This window comes from Carassius gibelio, chromosome A5, assembly GCF_023724105.1.
Source record: "Carassius gibelio isolate Cgi1373 ecotype wild population from Czech Republic chromosome A5, carGib1.2-hapl.c, whole genome shotgun sequence".
In the NCBI taxonomy this organism is placed as follows: Eukaryota; Metazoa; Chordata; class Actinopteri; order Cypriniformes; family Cyprinidae; genus Carassius; species Carassius gibelio.
This window is the reverse complement of record NC_068375.1, coordinates 31,170,510-31,181,743: the sequence shown is the minus strand read 5'-3', so window position 1 is coordinate 31,181,743 and position 11,234 is coordinate 31,170,510. Positions and strand designations below refer to the sequence as shown.

Here is an 11,234-nt window from a genome sequence, read left to right as displayed (position 1 = left end):
GCGTGTCTACCGACGGGAGCGGCCGACGCTGCGAGCACAATCTCAGTACAACCAGAGCGCGCTCCGAGGAAACATCCACAGAGTGTGACTGATTTCCTAATAACACCACCGCTGCCCTGGATGAACACTGCCAATAATCGTTTAGGAATATGTTTTGCGGCCTAGTTAGATAAATATCTACAATAACACATGTTATTGGAAAAGTACCTCAAGCTATTTCAAAATAATATTGCAGTTATTGAGAGAGAGAGATTTCCTTCATGCGTTTCGGTGTGCTTGAGCGGTTATTATAAGGGCTCTTGCTTTTCTCACAGTTCGGGCCAAGTCAGGGACCAAATATCTCCACAAGCTTAGTAAAACCCAAAATCCAATGTGGGTACCAGCCAATGCAAAACAAGATGATTACTAAACCTGTAATGATTTTAATAAAAATGCAAAACGGGGCAAGTCAGGGTCAAGTCAGGGGACAAAAAATAGCTATAATTAGCTTTGTAAGAACAATGTCAATATAAGGTCTCCATCATAAAACAAACAAGTGTGCATGTGTGTGTATTAAATTTCATACAGTAGCCGACCTAAACATGAATAATTGGAATTTGGTGGTATTAGTGTGTGTGTGTGTGTGTGTGTGTGTGTGTGTGTTTGCTTGCACTGGGGGATCAATATGCTCTAAGACTTAATGGAAACAAATCTGTTGTGTTTGGACATCAATATGTATATCAATGACTCAACGGGAGTACACAGTGATCAGCCAAGGTCAAAGTAAATCATATACATACAGTAAACACATTTTCCAACATGTTGCATCTTTCACAAGGTTTTAAATGCATCATCACACAAAACACTCTGAAGCCAACAGTAATATCCCTCAAGCCTCATACACACCACTTATAACAGCAACAAAGTGACCTGAGCTCATTAATGCTCAATAAGAGTAATATAAAAACTCATTACAGACACCTGAAATGTTGTTCTACACTGTAACTATAGGGCACCAGGGAACTAGGAATGTAGCAGCGAAGCAGTATTAAAACTGGTGCATTGCTTTGCTGGTGGTGTGAACAGGACTTTATACTGACATGTAGTTTTAAATGTAGAGGACTACAGACAGAGATGTATAAAGTACTAGAGAACCATACTTGAGTAAAAGTACAAGTGCTCTATCAAAAAAGTGACTTGAGTAGAAGCAGAAGTGCTCTTTAAGCACCACACTTAAGTAGAAGTACTAAAGTATTCAAAAAATGTTGTACTTAAGTATTGCAAGTAGTCTATTTTAAAATTTACTACTCAAGTACTGAAAGTAAAAGTAGAAGTATTGTGTTATGTAGCTATTAAAGAAAGTAGTCAAAAGTTTGAACATATTCTTTTTACTATTTCAAATGATTAACCTAAAGGACAATCACAATTCCTTTGACTGTAACTTCTTGTAAACAAAAAACGGTTACTAGGGTTAGTTAGCCCAATTTGCAAAATTATGTCATTAATAACTTACCCTCATGTTGTTTCAAACCCGTAATACATCAGAGGGTCATTTAGAATTTTTTGAAGCATCGAAAATACATTTTGGTCCAAAAATAGCAAAAACTAGACTTTATTCAGCATTGTCTTCTCTTCCGTGTCTGTTGTAAGACAGTTAAAAACAAAGCAGTTTGTGATATCTGGTTCGCGAACGAATCATTCGATGTAACCGGATCTTTTTTAAACAGTCCACCAAATCGAACTGAATCGTTTTAAACAGTTCGCGTCTCCAATACGCATTAATCCACAGATGAATTAAGCTGTTAACTTGTTTAATGTGTCTGACACTCCCTCTGAGTTAAAACAAACCAATATCCCGGAGTAACCAATATCTCGATTCGTGAACCGAGGAGCTGATGATACTGCGCATGTGTGATTTAGCGTGAAGCAAACCGACACACAGAGCGTCTGGAACCGAACTGATTCTTTTGGTGATTGATTCTGAACTGATTCTGTGTTAATGTTATGAGCCCAGGTGCAGTCAACGCCAATGACGCCATTGCATCGAGCGCAAAAGAATCGGTGAACTGTTTTCTTCAACTGGTTTATTGAATCGAACTGTCAGAAAGAACTAACGTTACTGGTCATCCGAAAACCGATGCAACCGGTTCTTGACTCGTGAACGAGTCATTATCTGGCTCGGCTCGGTGTTCATCTCTCTCTTCACAGCAGTTCAGTCATCACGCGCAGTCTCGCTTGATTCGCTCAATGATGTGCCAGCTTCATCAAACATGCCATCTACAGTTCTGGCAGTGGTTTGTAATGGAATGATTCGTAACATTATTATAATTGTAACGAGTAACGATGCAGCACATAAAAAAAAATATCGGAGTAAAAGTATTAAACTCAGCGAAAATATGTACCGAAGTAAAAGTGGAAGTAGGAGAAAAAAATAATACTCTAGTAAAGTACAGATACCGCCTTTTAGTACTTAAGTACAGTAGTGAAGTAGTTCTACTTCGTTACTATACATCTCTGACTACAGAGTAGAGGTCTTCACAGTGCACCCGAGACCCGTCGACCCCGGACCCGACCCGGGACCCGTACGGGTTCGGGTCTATATTTTAAATCATCAGCCGGGTCCGGGTCGGGTCCGAATCTATTACCTCGGGTCCCGGGTCTGTTTAACATTGTGTGTAATACCCGTGCGATCGGAGTCATCGGACTCAGAGAACATCCGGCCGTGATCAAAGACTGCTTGTGTTTTTTGTAACTGAGTGAGCCAAAAAAGTGATCTCTCTCTCTCTCGCTCGCAGACTCAGAGTTAATACAAGTGCACGCACGGTATTAATGCTTGCAGACTTGACACACTCATGTTTAATATATTTCAAATCAGCAACACAATCTGAGGTGAAGTGTCACATGAATGTTTTCTATGACGCTCAAATTGCATTAAAGCATTTTAGGTTGATACAGCTAGCACGCATGTGCAGTCTCGAGTGCATTTCATGTTTCTATGGCAAGCAGTGAGGGACACTTCGACCGCCAAACCGCGTTTTACATTTTCTCCCATTTTTATAATATTATAAATGAAGAGGAATAACATGAATAACTTTCTTGTCGGAGGATTGTAATGCATCACAGGCAGTCAGCTACAAGGAAGAGAGACTACGACTCTTTAAATTAGGTAAGACAAAAAACTGTATTCTTCGCAACATGTTTATTGACTTGTAAAAGCAATTTAAGGTGGAATATGTGAACGTCGGGTCCAGTCGGGTCTGTGTCTTCCCGGCGGGTTCGGGTCCAGATTTCAAATAATATACGGGTCCGGGTCGGGTCCGGGTAGGCATTTCTCGGATCTACACGGGTCCGGGTCCAGCTTTTGAAATAATAGACGGGTCCGGGTCGGTTCGGTGTAGTACATTACGGGTCTCTGTCGGGTTCGGGCACGAATTTTTTGACCCGTGAAGACCTCTACTACAGAGTCTGTTTCAGACCATTTCATACTCTACCCATTAGTCTTAACATGTCATTCATTTAAAAAATCTAAAATCTTTTTATCTTTTTGATAACATTTGAAAAAACTTTTTTTTTATGCCAATATTCAGCTGCTTGAATGTGTTAGAAAGAAAGATAAATTAGCCTAAAATAAATACTCTGTAAGTAAAAAGTGAGCTTAAGCATCATAACATTAGAATGTTCATTAAGAAATATTGGATATATATTTATTTCTCACAAAGGGGTCAATTCCCTTGAACTTTGACATATTCATTGTCTTTGTACTATAAAAACCTCTTGTATGTTTCAGGACTCAAAACTTTCTTGTTAGTCTAAAAACAGCTTATCTTGAAGCCAATATGCCAAAACTACAGCTTGTGGAATGAGCCACTTTATGACTTTATAGTGTGGCTAAACCCCGCCTCATCAGAAGAAGTTCGATGCCTGTTTCTACATAACTTTCTGTTTCCACCGATTCACGCATGTAGTGTAATTAACGAGAGAGGCAAACACAAAGGATTTTCAGAAAAACGTAAACTAAAAGACAATGCTGTTGTGACTATATTGGATCTGACAGCAATGTCGCACCACACAAGGGTGAGTAACTGTTTTTATTATGTGGTCACAATTGCTTTTTCTGTTATTACAGATCGTTTGATATATACTGAGTATTTATGTGTTTTTAACCTAAATCACAGCAGCGTCCATCTGTGAGAGATGTACGCTGTCAAACATGCTATTAGCCAATCGTAGCAGTGGCTTCACCTATTCAATCAGAGCATTCCGATGAGAGGTCAAAACAGGACAGAAAATAGCCCATTACTTCTAAATTATGTTTTTTTGATGTAAAAATCTTGATAACATTTAAAATGGACCCTCAGAGAACAGTATAAAAAATTACATTAAAAAGGAAGCTCCTATCCCTTTAAAGTGTTCAAACTTTGCCATAGTTATCATTATCCCTTCAAAGGAATAGTTCACCCAAAAATAAAAATGTATTTTGCTTGTCAGAATGAGAGTTCAAACAGCAGATAAAAACATCATATAATATTCCACAAGAAATCCATATGACCTCAGTCCATCAGTTAAACATTTTTTGTAAGAAAGAAATCCATTATTATGGTGTTTTAACTTTAAATCATCACTTCTGGCTGAAATACGTTTTTTGGACTGTTTTCTCTGGTAAACGGAGTTTGATCTGTGCTTATTTCTCTCCTGATTCAGACAAGATTACCTTTCACTGGAGTGAAAGTAATTTTATGGATAGAGGACTCGTAAAGACTAGTTTAAAATTAAAAATGGTACTATAAACATGCAGCAGAATTGTGTGGATTGCAAGGATTTCCTTTTTTTTTCTTTCTTTTTTTTTTTTGAGGGTGAGAAAATTCTCAGCAAATTTTTATTTTTGGTATGAGGTTATGATAAAATAATTCTTAAACAGACAGAAATCAATAATTTATAAATAACTAAGGTATCACTATTGAACAGTAGCATCAGCTGAGGCATTGAGAGAGAGACGAGCTCCTAAAATGTTTCATGAATACAAAGAAGGTAAAAATTAAATATACATTAAAAGCCATCAGCAGTGAGATTGGCTGATTATTCTTTTAATCTGATAATGCCTATCATGTTTGCATGCTTTTACTAAATAGTGTTAGCAAAAAGCTATTACTTACACTGTTAATAAATATGGTTACTTGTTGGCAGCAGATAAAGGCTGTTCCAAGCTTTCAAACCAGGAACCATGTAAACATACAAAAATTAATAAATAATAAATACATAAACAGCACTTCCAGAATCCATCAAGAGACATTTTCTGCGATTTTCAAGCTGTTGGCACCTTGTGATTCCTTTTGCTTGCCTTTTATTTGTGACTGGATGCCTTTGACCACATTTGAAGTATTTGCAAGGTAATTATATGCAGACGAAGACATTTCACGGTTAGAGTGCTTAAACATTGGTTAGATGCATTAATAAGTACATGTGCCCCTTAAAATGCTCTCTAAAGTGAAAATGTGTATGTGCAAGATGTTGTTGTACAAGGTTTTTATTTATTATTTTTTGTAATGTTTATTGTGTTTTTCCCCAGTGTGTATGTGTGTGTGTGTGTGTATGCAGGCTAAATGGTCTAGGGGGAATAAGTTAGCATTAGCATCTAAAGGAGTGAATCTGCAGCACTCTGAACACTTAGATCCATTATTTATGACAGGAAAATAACAGATGATTAGACTTCAGCCTGAAGATTAAAAGGCTGTGAGTGTGTTGCCTTGTACTCTGACAACATGTAGTTGGTCTCTTAACTGATTGTATAGATCTCCCAGCATGCACCTGTTCCTCTCTGATCTGCCAGTCGGTTTCTTGGGAGTGTTTATCGGTGTGGGGCTTTAGTGTGTGCAAGTGTCCATATAATGAGACAGACATCCATTTTTGGTTCTGGCCCTGAGTCTTATATTTGTTAGTATCTCTGCAGCAGTAAACACCCATAATGATCCAAAGCCATTCTTGATGCAATGTCAACAGATAAGTTCAGAGTAGCATCCTATTTTGACTAAAATATACAAATAAAAAAAGTAAATTAAAAAAAATCACTATTTCTTTAAAAGCATTATTGATGTTAATGTGAATGATTAATGAATTTTGTCCCCATTTTTCCTCGTTTGAAATCAGAATGTCATAACTCAGTGTTCTTCTCTCTAGTGATTTAGTCATGGACTTTGCCTAGAGCTGGCCAAAATATCAGATCAAATGGTAAACCGGTTGGAATTATGCACAAGGTGTGAATTTACACTAGGAGAGTAAATTTGCATTAGGGCTTTTCAAAAACTGGGTAATCATAGTTCTAAAAGCTACTTTTAAACCCAGGTAAAGGAATGTTTCACACATGTAATTTAGAAGTGGGTTTAGCACCACTTTCTACCCAGGGTTCTGAAACACTGTTTTTACAGTGTTAACCCTGCATTGCAGTGCCAACCTTGTGAAACGAAGGGCTGTTAGAATATTACGGCTAGACACTTGGCGGCAGACATCCACTCATGTGCCTCATATTCACATATTTTGGACAGTCAAACAGCATGCTGTATAAACAGTCTTTACAGCGTTTGAAAGGTGTGAAATAGGGATGGAAAACATCTAAACTGAAGTGAAGTACACTGTAAATGCAAACATGCTATTTAATTAAAAATATTAATTTGACTTTAATCAGTTTTTATCAACCTGCTATTTACACTTGCTTTTAGTAAGTTACTTGTACTTTGAGGTTGAAAAATCTTACCAGCTCAGTTTACTTGAGTTAGATTAATTTAGAAAAAGTAAGTTTATGATCTGTGGGCATGCGCAGATCAGTCCTCTCTACGCTAGACGGCGATATTTGTTCACCACTATGGCCCCGCCCTTCAATAGCTACTATTGGCCAGGCGCTTACGTACCTGATTTGTACAGGTCATATCCCCTGACCAACCTTAACCAATCCAGGTGAATTGCCTAACCCCAACCAATCAAGCTGCTTCGTAGGGCGGGTCTTGGCGTGGCGGGATTCGTAATTTTGCAGACATGTCACATCGTGCCTGCAACTGACCAAGTGGAGCTGGACCTAAACATCGCTTCAACGGCGCTTTTGTTTATCTTCATCATAACAGCGATTCTTGTGCTTGGCACACTCATTTGGTGAGTAAATATTTTAACCTTTTGCAGACCGTTTTGTTTCTGTACGTTAAATCAGCGTCAGTGTGTGCTTGCTAGTACTGATGTGTGTGTAGTAATGTCGGTTAAAGCTAGCTAACTAACATGGACATAACGTGGCTATATTTTGATGAAACTTGGTCAATACTTCATTATTTTTTCAATCCAAAACTTCCTCTGTGTTGAAAATAGGTAACTTTAAAGACTAGTCACTTTCAAATTGAGGAAAAACTTTAGTGTAACGGTCGCGGGCGTGCTCGTCATGCGAACGTGCCCGCGCCCGCGCCCATCTGACTAGCATGATGACAAACTGATCCCGGCGGTTTGTGAGTTTACTGAGCTTTATAACTGTTGTTTATAAACTCAGGCAGAATATCAGAACAAGTCTGGATTTATCATTTTATTTTAAGATAGGCTGTAAAGTTAATAACAGTCTTGTCTTTATCAAAGACAGGATTACCACTGTGTTTCGACATATGATTGGGGATATCACGACAGTCAACTACGTTAACTTAATGTTATTTTATTTAACACTCAGCACTTAACACTAGTCGATATTCGTAGCTGTGCCGTTTCCATGGTTACCATGTGTAGTACCTAGATCAGACTCGGTACAGAGGAGTAGAGTGTCTCCCTGTCTGAAAATATTTTTACACTCCGTTTATCATAGCCTGTTATGAATGTATTTGCTGGCATACTCAGTGGCTTACATTATTCTTTAAGGTCATCTTGTACATATGTACATTTTAATACTGGGAACTGTCATTGTGGGTTATAGGCTTATGTTATAGTTTTCACATGTACTTGTATTTGAGTTGTGGTGAGCTATGGTTGTGTTAAAATGTTGTATTTTTTTTTTTTTATTGTCCCCTTCCAGGCTCAAGCAGATGGTGATCAATCCACACATAGGTAGTCCCAGAAGTAAAAGGTATTTTAAAATAATAACTGTATTATTATTGCATGATAAAGTAAAAGTTATGCTTACATCAGAGCAGTTGGATTATAACAAAAGAAAATCAAATTAAATCATTCTTGTGTGCTAAAATTAATTCATCATTATAGTATATTTCATCATACAGAATATTTTGTGCATATTTTGAATTTCAAATATTTGATGTAATTAGTATTTCTGGACTGTCTCTATAGATACTGTGGGTTCGACTTATAGCCCATTAAGATGATGACTTCAGCAGTGTTGCACAAGCACTGATCAGAAAATACCCCTGCCTCGCTGAGCCTGGACCACACAAATGGTATGGCTGGATAAACAGCCTTAAATTTAAGATGGCCAATTATCGCACAAAGTTTCGAAAAGCTGGATGTGAGGATGTAGCAATCCTGGTTGAAAATGGTTGAACGATGGCCAGCACTCTTCACAGAGAGACAGGTAAGCTATTTTGATTCTCAACCAATAAAATAATGCAAATCAAAAATAAATTCAAGGTGTGTGGCTAGAAATCCAAACACTTGTTGGAATGTTAATACCTCTGCCACCTCTCCATCCCTACCCACCCCTCTCTCTACTTCAGGTGTTTGCTGAGTTTAATTGAATCGCCAGTAAGAATCTTGAGGGAGACTTTTTTGAGGCTCTGGACCAGTACACGCCACGTTTCATCAAACTCTTCAAAACAAAGAAGGGAACTGTTGGTCAGAAACTCAGGGAGCTGATTCAGCACATAAGCTGTAAGGTAAGTAGGTTCATTTTGCTTTTGATCTGTATGATAGTTCATCAAATGAGCCGATTCAGACCAACCTATTTTATTTCCTGTCTGCTTGTGTCTTGCAAATTACTCTGTTAACTGGTCTATTCTCTCTCTGTGTATCATTAGACACCAGACGTGACAGTACTTCACTCTGTTGTCCTCAAAGGCATTCCCATTTTACTCTGTGATGAATCCAGTGAATTCTACAAGACCTGCTCTGTAAGTACTTGCACATAAGAAAAAGTTTGTCTGCATGAATATAAAACTATACCTGTGTTGACATAGAATATGTAATTCTATCCGCTCGATATACAATATACATTTTGTACAGTGACTGATGTATTTTGTATAGCAATACCTCTACAACTAATCTGAGAGATATGTAAACAGCCAGTAAATAAAAATAAAATTTTCCACATAAACGTTATACACATTCATAAATTTAAAATCTAAGGAGTTGGAGTCTAGGTTGAAAAGTTTTTGTTTGCTTTATTGTAACAATCCAGTGTGAAAACATATTTAAAGCCATATTCTCTGATAACATTACAACACTAAAAATAAATGTTTTAGAATAGCATAAATTGCAATGCTGAAGAATGTGTTTCTTTGTAGGATACAACGAGAGACGAGGCCCTAGAATGCATCACTGTTGGTGTGCTGACAGTTGTCAGTGAAGATAGTCCTCATGAGGGTCAAAGCTCAGTGGACCTCCAGCCCATCTCCACTGCCATCATTCTGGAGGGAGGTATTGTCATGGATCATATTAAAAACTTGCCTCAGGCAGTTTGTCTGTTGTTTGGACTTACATATGTATTGCATTTGGATTACCCAAAATGCATGGCAAATACACTCAACTTCATTCAGACTGTGATGCTTGGACTGGGAAAGAAAAAACTCCCATCAAAACTGTTAACTCTGAAGAACAGTCTTCTGGGTTAGAACAGTAAAGAGCTGTCAGATAGCACTTTGTAAGCTTTGCAGCCATTAATGTTCTCCTATTATCAGAGAAAATTTGATGCTTTCATGCAACTGTTCACGCTAATTTACGATCTCATTTTAAAAAAGAAAAGAAAAATTCCATTGAAGTCTGTACCATGTTATGCAGGTATGCTAATGGTGGAAATAGAGCTGTTTGCAAAGTGTTGTTAGTTGTTATTAGATGATAATGTCAGAAAATAACCTAGCAAGGTTGTCCTGTTTACATTTGTGTTTTTGGAAAACTTTTAATAGTTTTAATGTAGTACAAATACAAACCCCAAGGACTGATTTTTTTTTCTTTGTGGTGGTTTAATCTTTGGACTGTTCAATTTGAGAAACAAAAGCATTTGTTGTACTTACAGCTTTGATCAGAAATGCACTGATTTTTCCATGCACTGAAGTCCTGTAGTTATCAGGTTTTTACCTGTTTAATATTGGGAGACTCTTATTAGCTCACAGAAATGTGGTTTTATTTTTTATATTTTTCCTTTATTTTCTACAGTTAAATCAAACAACAACTTTGTTGTTTAACTGCTGTTTGTACTTGAATGTGCATTGAATAAATGTTGTAATGGAGCTGAATCAACCCATTGAGTGTTCTTTTAAAGTATATGTTTGTGGTGTGTTTGCCTTTATCAGATAGTAACAGCAAAAATAGATAAAGAGAGAAAAAAGGCCACAGGTTGGACCAAAACCTGGGCAGCTGCAACAAGGACCCATTCAAGGAAATTGGTTTCTTTAATTTAAGTGAACTTGAAAAAAAGAGTGCGCAGAACTAAAAATGTTAAGTTGTAGGTATTTAGTAATTCTAAGTGGGGTTAAATTTATATCAAGCAATCCACACAAAATGAAAAAATTAAGTTAACACAAATCATGTCTATTAAGTTACATGAACATAAAAAAACGTATTAGTGGTACTACTTGATTTAGTACTGCACACTTAAAATAAACAAGCTTTTCTAACTCACTTATCTTGAGCTTACTTTGCTTAATTTTTTTGAGGCAATGAGTTTGCATACTTTTTTTAAGTAAGGTCAACTAATTACATTTTACAGTGTAGACATCATTTCATTATTACATTTATAGTCCAAAACATCCATTCTAGAGAATTTTACTGTACAGTCAGCAATATATAATATGTGGATGCCCAATGCTAGAGCCAGTATGTATCCATGTCGTATGCTGTGTTCGTCCAAACAGTGACACTGACACTGCAAATGTGTAAATAAGGACTTTAACCTGGGGTTTAGGAGTGTGCAGTGTAAAATGGCAGTTTATGAATACCCAGGATTAACTTTTAACCCTCTGTAAAGTATAAGGAAACTGTGAAATGTGAAGCAACCCAGGATTGCATTTACTCCGGGTTTAGAATGACCCAGTATTAACTATTTCAAGTGTGAAAAACAATATTTCATTCAG

General features: G+C 37.2%; 1 long non-coding RNA gene across 1 annotated transcript; it reads left to right on the top strand.

The window, feature by feature from the left end:
• The first annotated feature begins 6,273 nt into the window (after positions 1-6,273).
• On the top strand, positions 6,274-10,397 carry LOC128012111 (uncharacterized). The gene is made up of 6 exons (XR_008182705.1): positions 6,274-7,119; positions 8,012-8,062; positions 8,281-8,521; positions 8,664-8,822; positions 8,964-9,056; positions 9,450-10,397. It is a non-coding gene; the product is annotated as an uncharacterized LOC128012111 (long non-coding RNA).
• The last annotated feature ends 837 nt before the right edge of the window (positions 10,398-11,234 follow it).